Raw genomic sequence first — 11,500 nt, 5'->3', positions numbered from 1 at the left:
ACCTTGACCTAACAGATCTGAAAGTGTATCTTAGCCTGTTGGTCCTGGCTGGTGTGTTTCATGAGGGCAGAATGTTTGGACTGTGGGCAGTACATTTGGGGATGTCCTATTTCTGTGCTATGATGCAGCTGAAATGATTTGAGGACATCACAAGAAATTTAAGGTTAAATGACAAAGCCACATGACAGGAGAGAAGTGATTGCCAAGCTGGCAACCATTACAGCAATCTGGACCTTTTTTGTGCGAGAGCTGCAGCACAGCTACATTCCTGGGTCTGACCAGCAGTTGATGAGTAGCTGTTAGGTTTCTGAGGCACTGTCCCTTCTGGAAACACATGCCAAGCAAACCAAAATAGTTTGAAAATGTGGTGCTGTGACGCAAAAACATCCTACCCACTGACAGGAGATGTTGACCTTGGGAAGCAAGCTGGAGGACTGCAACAAAGACAAGTAGTCCTACAAATGTGCACAGCCATAGACCACCACCTGAGGCCACTTCAGGTGAATTGCCCCTCCATCTACACCCCAAAATTATGTTGAAGTGTGTGTAGAGGCATGATTAAGATTAGCATCCCTCTCACACAATTGAAGGATGTGCCAAGAGCATATTGGCATCAGTGACATCAGGGCAGATGCCTTCCTGCCATGCCCCTGATGTTATCATGTGTGCAGGGCTGTGTTCATTTGAGCCTGCCCTTAGATAATTGTGGTGAGGGATAACTTTCCCCCCAGTGTACAACTGGCAGAGGATCTCCCGAGCAAGGGGTTAACCTATGTAGTCATTATTAGACACAAAAGGCCAGTCATACCCTGAGATGAAACCACATTCACAAAGGGAAGCACTGTCATCTTTGTCATCTTGTCTGTACCCAAGAAATGTGTGCCCAAGGATAGCTGATGAGAAATCAGGCAAAAGATGCAATGATGCTGGGAGACTGGCCTAAAGAAGGCACTTGACCAGCTCCCAGACCTTTGATGATTGCCTTTAGATCAGTCACAGAATGTCCTTCCAGCGGAAATGCTGAGAACTGAGCTGCTGAGGAATGGATCCTTATTAGTGTGGGTTCTGAAGTGTTCATTTTTCTTAGCTGAGAACTAACAATCTCAGTGAGACGTGAGGTAACACATGGCACCATGTTTGGGATGTGGGAGTCACTGCTGCCCTCCCCTGGAGTGAAATGTTAAATTATTGTGGGTTCTGTGGCCTGAAAAAGTTGGGAGAGCATCCAATGCGACTACTCAGGAGTAGGAAGTCCTACTCGTATGTAAAAAGCATGACTCTGGGTGAGGGTTAAAAGCTGTACAGCTTAGCTGAATAAATAGCTTTTGTGTTAGGCTTTGCCTTTGAGCCTGCCCCTGTCCAAAATATTAATCCTGGGTGCCACCTCTCAAGTCATCACAGAACTGGCCATTGCCCCTTAGCTCCACTACTGAACTTACTCTGGGCTCTGCCTCCCTTCTAGTCTCCAGTGCCAGAATGTTTCATCCTAATAAGTTAGCATGGTCTACTTCCATATATATAGGCTTCATTTGCTAAGCTTTGTTTACATATTTGGACAGCATATCTCAGAGTAAGTTAAAAAGAAGTTGCTAGGCAGGATTTTAAAAACCTCTTTCCATTCTTGTGGTTATTATTTTATCTTTTTAAGAGATTTGCCACAGCTCAGTTCTGCAAGGCTGCCAAAGCCTTCCCTCCAGAAGTTTCATTCACTCTGTTCTAAATGGGGAGATGTGCTATAAATGAAAGAAATACATTCTGTAGATCATAATGTCAGACTGTGACACATCAATTTTGTGTGGTGACTGTTGTCAAAGAAGCATAAATACAGCCTACCATTTCCACCTTTGCTCTCCTTTTTTGCATGCAGAAAGCAAGCTGTATACAATTTAGCTGAAGTGGGTCTCCACCTTTTTCTATATGAGGGAGAGTACAAGGGCTTGATGGATATCTTCTTATGGCACCTGAGGTGTAATGACACAGCCCTCCAGCACCCTTTTAAAAAATGCATTCTCCATTACACCTCTTTTAGGAGAAGAGCTGGTCTCATGGTAGCAAGCATGACTTGTCCCCTTTGCTAAGCAGAGCCCAGCCTGGTTGCATTTGAATGGGAGATTCATTGATTCATTCAATTTCTATACCGCCCTTCCAAAAATAGCTCAGGGCGGTTTACACAGAGAAATAACAAATAAATAAGATGGATCCCTGTCCCCAAAGGGCTCACAATCTATAAAGAAACATAAGATAGACACCAGCAACAGTCACTGGAGGTACTATGCTGGGGGTGGAGAGGGCCAGTTACTCTCCCCCTGCTAAATAAAGAGAATCACCACATTAAAAGGTGCCTCTTTGTTAAGTCAGCAGGGTGACTTATGTATGAGCACTGCAAGGTATTCCCCTTAGGGGATGAGCCACTCTGGGAAGAGCACCTGCATGCATGCAAGTTCCCTCCCTGGCATCTCCAAGAAAGACCTGAGAGAGACTCCTGTCTGTAACCTTGGAGAAGCTGTTGCCAGTCTGTGTAGATAATACTGTGCTAGATGGACCTATGGTCTGACTTGGTATATGGCAGCTGCCTATGTTCCTAAGTACACTGCTCTGAAAATGATTACATGTTCAAGGCCCGAGTCCTGGCATCAAGCAACATTTTCTTTGTGGACTTCTGTACCTATGTAGTTGGTGTGTGTGAATTGTTGGTGTTGGCGTGACAAAACAGCTGAGGGCTGACCTGTTCTTGTCAGAGCTCCAGTAAGAACATAAGAAGAGCCCTGCTGATAGAGCCCAAGGCCTATCTGGTCCAGCATCCTGTTTCACACAGTGACCCACCAGATGCTTCTGGGGAGCCCACAGGCAAGAGGTATCTGCCTGTCCTCTCTCCTGCTGTTGCTCCCCTACAACTGGTATTGAGAGGCATCATGCCTTTGAGACTGGAGGTGGCCCAGAGCCACCAGACTAGTAGCCATTGATAGACTTGCCCTCCATGAATTTGTCTAAGCCTCTTTTTTATTTTATTAATTTAAAAAAATTATACCCCGCCCCTCCAGTGCACTACTGCTCACAACAATAAGATAGACACAGGATACAATAAAAGTAATAAAATTAACTAAATTAAACAAAACAAAAACAGTTGTCAGATTAAAAACCACAATCATTATTAGGTTAAAATTAAAACTGAAAATTATAAAAAGCTAAGGAACCTACCAGATATAACAATAAAATAAAATAAAATAAAATAAAATAAAATAAAATAAAATAAAATGGAGCATTTAAAAGCCTCCTTAAAAAGGTGCATTTTAAGATGTGTTTTAAAAACACTGAGGGAGGGAGCATGGCAAACCTCTTCAGAGAGGGCATTCCAAAGCCAAGGGGCCACAACCGAAAAGGCCCTGTCTCTAGTTCCCGCCAACCAGATCTCTGTTAGTGGCGGGGTCATGAGCAGGACCTGAGGTGATGAGTGGAGGGCCCTGGCAGATTCATATGGGTGAATGTGATCTGACAGTAGTGTGATCTCACTACCGCCACCTGCACCACCAAGGACAGTGTTAGTTTATGAAGCACCCCCAAGCTGCGGACTTTGTCTTTCAGAGGGAGCATGACCCCTTCCAAGACCAGATTTACCTCATTCTTGGATGATCAGTTCTACCAACCCAGAGCACTTCCATCTTATCTGGATTGAGTTTCAGCTTGTTTGCCCCCATCCAGTCCAGAACAGCCTCCAAGCCCCGGTTCAGAGCATCCACTGCCTTCCTGGTGTCTGCTGAGTTAAAAGATCTTTTAAAGCCATTAGAGCTGGTGGTGATCACCACATCCAATGGCAAAGAATTCCATACATTAATTATGTACTGTGTGAAAAAGTACTTCCTCTTGTTGGTCCTAAATTTCCCAGACTTCAGTTTCATGGGATAAACCCTGGTTCTAGTGTTGTGAGAGAAGGACAAAAATTTCTCTTTTTCCACCCTCTTCACTCCATGCATAATTTTATACACCTCGATCATGTCTCCCCTTAATCACCTCTTTTCCAATGTAAAGAGCCCCAGATGTACACTGCCTAGAGATTTTTATACTAGGTGGTATATAAATGCAATAAATAAATAATAATAAATAAATGCTGTAAGCTTAGCCTCATAAGGAAGGTGCTCCAGGCCCCTGATCATTTTGGTTGCCCTCTTCTGCACCTTTTCCAGTTCTACAATATCCTTCTTAAGATACAGTGACCAAAACTGTATGCAGTACTCAGATGTGGCTGCACCATAGATTTTTATAAGGGCCTTATAATCTTAGCATTTTTATTTCAATCCCCTTCCTAATGATCCCTAGCATGGGATTTGCCTTTTTAAAAACCGTTGCCGTGCACTGAGTCGACACTTTCAATGAACTGTCCACCACGACCCTAAGTTCTTGTGATTGGTCCTATTGTCCTCTACACTTTGGAAGTCTGTGCCTGCATAGACAGGACCTTGGAACCTTCTAGAGCTGTAAGCTATAAGCTTTTTGGCAGTAGCCCCATCCCCTTGGTGACACAGATTATAGCCCCGCACAGATTACAGTCTTCTTCCGACTGCCATGATAGTGACATCATGATGATAGCCTGGCTTTGGCGCTGACCAGGTGGCTACTTGTGTGTAGGTGCCGCATGAAGACGCACAACACACACATGATCAATTAGCCTGGTTTCTGTCTAAAACCTGGGCTAAGCAGTGGGCTCCCTAAGCAGGTTTGCCACCGCGCTGCCGCTGGGAGCCACGTGGCTCCTGGAGCCTTTACAGACAGGGTTTCCCGCTCTTGGACTATCTGGCCAGCAAAGCCACTTTGAATTAGACTCGCAGCATTAGGGAAGTAGCCCCTCCCCTCTCTGCTCCGAGTTTTCTTTGTGTAGGTTCACAAGCAACTTGCAGCTTGCTCCCAAGTTTTGCTTGTAGGTTTAATACTGTAAATAAAACACCCTCTGTTCTGGCTCTGTTGAAGTACACACACACACACTCTCTCTCTTCTGCTTAATTAGCCATCAGCCTTGGCTTTCTATCCCCCCCCCCATGACCCCAACACACACAAGTCCCCAGCAGGTGTCAGCCTTCCTCCAGCATTGCCTCTGCTTTTGCAGCCTCCTTCTAGCTGTATGCTCCTCAAACTCACTTTGCATCTCTTATTGTCTTCTTGCATTTCTTTTGGCAGAGTTTATGCTCCTTCCTTTATGTTCTCTTCATTGGGGCAGGACTTCCATTTTTCTGAAGGAAGTCTTCCTCCCTTTTATAGCTTGCAGTCTCACTGGGTAAATTCTATGATAGCAAGGAAATGCTCCTTTTCTGCACGGAAAACCCTCTTTGCAATTTCTGCACATTCTCTCTCCTTCCCAGATCTCCCTACTCCAAAAACTTTCAAAGAGCAGAAAAGAGAGAAACCCACTCTTTGCCTCTGGACAACTTTTGACAGTATTTGCATTTCATAGGTGTGACTTGCTCTTATCATGTTAATGAGAAGATGTACATCAGCCTGCTTCAATATTTCAAAAAACTCTTGAGGTAAAACAGGATTTTTAAAACTCACACATAAATTGGGATGAAGTGAAATGCAGAATAAATAATAGCCCTCAGGGACATAGCAAGGTTGGAGTGGGCCCAGAGACAAGACTTTAAAATGTCCCCCCCCCCCGAAGCTCAGCTCATGAAGTAAAGAAATCTTAAATGAGGCTGAATAGTGGTAACAAAAAGCATAGCAAAATTTATATGTGTGTATGTGTGTGTGTGTGTGCCACAATAGAAAATCATCCTAAATTATTTAAGTTTTTGTAAATTGTGGATGATGCAAGTCATTTAATGGTACTAGAGAAAGACATGCTGTTCTGGTAGCTCCAGGTCTTAACACTCACATCAGTTTCAGAAGATGAACACAACTGAAGGAAGCCCGGGCAGGTGCGCAGCTGGCGGAGTCAGTCATGTGACTTACATCTGGGGGCCCCTCCAAGGCATTGGTCTCCCCTTGCCCTATTATAGTTACACCCCTGATAGCCCTATTTTTGTGTGGGATGCTTCCAAAGACATTGAACTGACCTTGGTGGGAATCTGGCTTCAGTGAAAACAGCTGAATCTTTCCCTCCGGATGGGATTTGGCTCCTGTATGAGAAAGCTTCTGGCGGTACACACACGCCAGCAAAACTGGGCTGGGCTTCCTTAGCCTGGTTTTGCCAGTGCGTATGAATAGCCCCAGTATATTCTTAATTCCAAATTTATGTCTCTAGACAAAGATTCTTTTTTAAAATCTTGCAACCCTGAATTTAAAATTGCCCTATGCTAAATCAAATTTGTTTTCTTTATGCATAAAACATTTGTTTTAACCAAACAAGCCCATTATTTATTTATTTTTAGCTTTGATTTATATACCGCCCATTCAAAAACGGGTCAGGGCGGTTTACAACAAATAAAAACAATTAAAATCAATTAACAGTTAAAATCATTTAAACATTTACATTAAAATCATTTAAAACCAGCATTAAAATTTTAAACCATAAATCTAATTAAAAGCCTGGGTGAATAAATGCGTCTTCAGTGCCTTTTAAAAAGTTGCCAGAGATGGGGAGACTCTTATTTCAACAGGGACCGCATTCCAAAGTCCAGGGGCAGCAACGGAGAAGGCTCATTCCCAAGTAGCCGCCAAATGAGTTGGCGGCAACCTCAAGCAAACCTCTAGATGATCTCAAACAGGTGGTGGGGCTCATGGTGAAGACGACATTATCTTAAATACCCAGAGTCTAAGCTCTTTAGGGCTTTATAGGTAATGACCAACACCTTGTATTTTGCCTGGAAATGTATTGGCAGCCAGTGTAGTTCTTTTAACACAGGAGTGATATGGTCTCTCCGAGATGATCCAGAGAACAACCTGGCTGCCACATTCTGGACTAACTGCAGTTTCTGGACTAAGTACAAAGGAAGCCCCACATAGAGTGCACTGCAGTAATCCAGCCTAGAGGTTACCAGCATATGTACCAGTGTTTTGAGGTTGTTCATCTCAAGAAACGGATGCAGCTGGCATATCAGCCGAAGCTGATAAAAAGGTGCCTCTGGCCACCGCCTCAACCTGGGACAACAGGGAGAGGTTTGGATCCAGAAGCACCCCCAGACTGCAAATCTGTTCCTTCTGGGGGAGCATGACAACAAGCCTGTAGTTGCTTAACTCTGAGGGATTCAAAGAAGGCTCCTTCAGAAGCAGTCTAATGATTGCCTCCTTCAGACAAGGGGCATCCTGCCCTCCTGCAGAGAAGCATTTATAATCTCTACCAGGCCCTCTACAACAGCCTCCCTGCCAAATAGTATAAGCCATGTCGGGCAAGGATCAAGAGGACAGGTGGTGGGCTGCACCATTTTGAGCAACTTGTCTGCATCCTCAGGAGTCACAAACCTTAATTGATCCAGGGTCATCATGAAGGAGGAGCTGCTGGACACCTTGGCATCAGACTCTGCAACAATTGTGGAGTTTGAATCTAAATCGGCCATAATAGGAGATATTTTGTCCAAGGAAAACTCATTAAAAACATCACTGCTAGTAACTGTTGGTTCCACGTACCGATTCAAGGGGGAAGGGGCGCACAGTAGCCCCTTCACAACCCTAGACGACGACGCTGGATGTGAACTTGTGGACATGATACAGGAGGGAAAGAGTCGCTTCTTTCCCGCACGTATCGCCTGAGCATAGATCTTCAAATGCACTCTATGTAGTAATCTGTCGGATTTGAGTCGAGTCTTTCTCCATTTGCGCTCTAGTTGTCTACCTCGCCCCTTCAGCCCTCATAGTTCTTCCGTATACCAAAGGGCTAGTTTGAAGTGGGTTGGAGAGAACGCTTAGGAGCAATCATGTCTACTGCCCTGGTGAGTTGATTATTCCAATTCTCCACCAGAGTATCAACAGAATCATCAGCTGAGCCAACACTAAATTCCTCCAAAGCTTCTCAAAATCCTATTGGATCCAATAACCTTCTCAGGCAGACCATCCTAATGGGCCCCTGGACCCTGTGGAGGTGGAAGGTGGTCATGAGACCAACCTTAACCAGATGGTGGGCTGTCCATGACAATGGGGAAATCAAAGGTGTCCTCACCCACGGAACACCACCTTAATCAGAGTGAAAGATCAGATCAAGCGTGTGACCAGCAATATGCATCGGTCCCAAGACCACTTGGGATAGGCCCCTAGTTGTCATGGATGCTATGAACTCCTGAGCCACCCTGGAAAAATTGGTCCTAAAGTGAACATTGAAGTTCCCCAGCACCACAGCCTGGGAGACTCCAACACCAAGCCCAAGCCCAAGTCCGTCAGCTCAGTTAGGGACTCCGTCGGGCGATAGGTACAGCAACAGAAATCCCAGTCTATCCCTGGTCCCCAAACTTAGGTACACACATTCAATATGGTCAGACACTTAGACAAGGGTCCTGGCAAGGGAGATATTGTTCTTATAGACCACAGCTACTCCACCTCCCCACTCACATCCCCTCCCCTGCTCCTCAAAAGAGTACCCTTGAGGGAGAAGCTAGGACCAGACCAGGCCATCAGCCTTCCCCAAGCAAGTCTTTGTAATACATAGCAGATTGGCCCCTTCATCTAGAATCAAATCATGGATGATTTCAGGTTTATTCTGGACCAACCTGGCATTACGAAGGAGGTAGACGAGGTTCTGTGGGTGGTTGCTTTCCAAGGTCAAAGATCTGGCAGGACAGCCAGAAGGGGAAATAGCCATTAAGTTTCTAATCTCCCTTCCCCTGCAACGGCCCACTGACCTGACAACACTACTTCTTCTATTCCCCACCACCACTGGACTAGCTGCCCCACAATCAGTGGATACACCCCCTGTCTCCCCATCTCCAGGCAAACCCAGACACATTAGAACTCAACTCATCCAGAATTTTAAAATACCTACCTACCTTTAAACACCACAAGGGATCCTGAGCCAAACACCTGGCCCTGGCCCTGGCCCTCATTATCCCCTGAAGTGGCTCCCCTAAAGGGGCGACCCCACCGGTGGCGGGCCCTCTGCTGTAGGCAGTGTTCGTATAATGGCCCAGAACTGGGCAGATGACCTCAGGAACTGCCGAGTCACCCACCCCTAGCCTCAATCCTGCACACACTCTCCCCACAGATGTTACCCAGAGGCAGCAGGCAGCAGTCTCACAGGAGAAGTAGAAGCAGGCAGGCAGAAACAGCAGCAGGAGCCATTAGCACCCCCTCGGTCTCTCACACTGGGCAGCACTAGATGGGAAGAAGATAGACTCTTCCTCCCTTCTGCTAGGCTTCTAGGAGACTGAGAGATAGGCAGAGTTCCTTTAAAGGCCCAATACTGGGCAGGTGACCCCAGGAACTGCCGAGTCACTCAATCCCTGGCTCCAGTCCTGCACACACTCTCCCCACAGATGTTACCCAAAGGTAGCAGGCAGCAGTCTCACAGGGGAAGCACAAGCAGGCAGGAAGCAGCAACAGCAGGCGTCATCAGCATCCCCTCAGTCTCTCACTATACTTGAGAGAGATTATACGTGAGCTCTGATCCTATCATCTGCTCTGAATATTGCACAGCTATTGTAATGTTTCAGCACAGAAACGTTACTGGTTTTGCTATAGGGCAGGGGTTGTTAAGCAGCCGGTAGGCCCACTAATTGGCTTGTGGACTACATTCAGCTCAGAAGGCCACAAATTGTGTAGACCTGGTAAAGGTAAAGTGTGCTGTCGAGTCAGTGTCAACGTCTGGCAACTTTAATGTCATCACGTAAGCATTGGTGACAGAATGGAGCCCTGAGGGACTCCATAGAACAGCTCCTGTTTTAAGGAGCAGCTGTCACCAAGCTCCACCATCTGGAATCTACCTGAGAGATAGGAGCAGAACCACCACAAAGTGATGCCCCCTATCCCTAACTCCCCCAAGCAATCCAGAAAGATACCATGGTCGATGGTATTGAACGCCACCGAGAGATCCAAAAGAGTCACACTCTCTCTGTTGATTTATCGATAAAGGTCATCCATCAGGCTGACCAAGGCTGTCTCAACCCCATAGCCCACTCTAAAGCCAGTTTGAAATGGTCTAGATAATCAGTTTCCTCCAAAACCAGCTGGAGCTGGCCAGCCACCACCCTCTCAATCACCTTGCCCAACCAAGGGAGATTGGAGATTGGCCTGTAACTATCAGTCGCTAAAGGGTCCAGGGAAGGCTTCTTAAGAAGCAGTCTAACCATTGCCTCCTTCAGACAAGGAGGCACCCTACCCTCCCTCAGACATGCATTTATGATATTAACTAGGTCACCTCCAACAATCTCCCTTCTAGATAGAAGCAGCCAAGTCTGGCAAGAATCCAGAGAACATGTTGTAGGCTGCACCACCCCAAACAGCTTGTCCCCATCCTCAGAAGTCACAGACTGAAACTGATCCAACCTAATACTGTAAGAGGGATTGCTGGACACCTCCTTCATAGACCTTACAGAAATAGTGGAGTCCAAGTTGGCCCAAATACAGGAGATTTTGTCCGCAAAGAACCCATTAAAAGTGTCACAGCAGAACAACCCCAGGAACTGATTTAAAACAGAAGGAGCAGAGATTAAACTCCTCACAGCCAGGGATAGTTCTGCTGAATGGAACCTGCAGACGCAATGCACGCAGATCAAAATCTTCTTCTCCCCCGCCTTTTTTTTTTTTGCTGTTTGCACTGCTACCACATAAGCCTTCAAATGGGTCACATGCTGCATCCTGTCAGATTCGAATCAAGTTCTCCTCCACTTGTGTTCTAGTTGCCTACCCAACCGTTTCAGCCCCCGCAACTCCTCAGTATACCAAGGGGCCATTTTTGAAGGTAGGAAGGGATGCTTAGGAGCAATCATGTCTACTGCCTTGTTGAGTTTCCTATTCCAGGTTCCCACCAGAGCATCAACAAAATCACCGACCACACTGACATAAAAACCCTCCAAGGATTTTTGAAATCCTACTGGGTCCAGCAGCCTTTTTGGACAGACTGTCCTAATAGGTCCACCATCCCTGCAGGGCTGGATTGTGGCTGTGAAACCAAACTTAACCAGGTAGTGGTCCGTCCATGACAATGGGGAAACCACCAGATCCCCCACCCACAGAACACCCCCCGATCTAAACAGAAGACCAAATTGAGTGTGTGGCCGGCAACATGAGTTGGTTCAGTTCAGTCACTAATTGGATAGGCCCATAGTTGTCATGTCAACTCCTGAGCCATACCAGACAAGCCAACCCCAAATTGGATGTTGAAATCCCCCAGGACCAAAGGTCTGGGTGACTCCAACAACAACTCCGAGACCAGCTCTGTCAGCTCAGTTAGGGAGTCAGTTGGGCAGCAGGGTGGACGGTACACCAACAGAATCCCCAATCTATCCCTAATTCCCAGCCTCAAAAATATATACTCAGTATAAGTCAACTGTCTCACAAGGGCCCTAGTAAGGGAAATTGTATTCTTATGGACTACAGCCACTCCACACACACCCCATTTCCCCTAACCTGCTCCATGACAGAGTAA

This window comes from Hemicordylus capensis, chromosome 5, assembly GCF_027244095.1.
Source record: "Hemicordylus capensis ecotype Gifberg chromosome 5, rHemCap1.1.pri, whole genome shotgun sequence".
NCBI lineage: Eukaryota > Metazoa > Chordata > Lepidosauria > Squamata > Cordylidae > Hemicordylus > Hemicordylus capensis.
The sequence above is the reverse complement of the archived record's forward strand: the minus strand, read 5'-3'. Positions refer to the sequence as shown.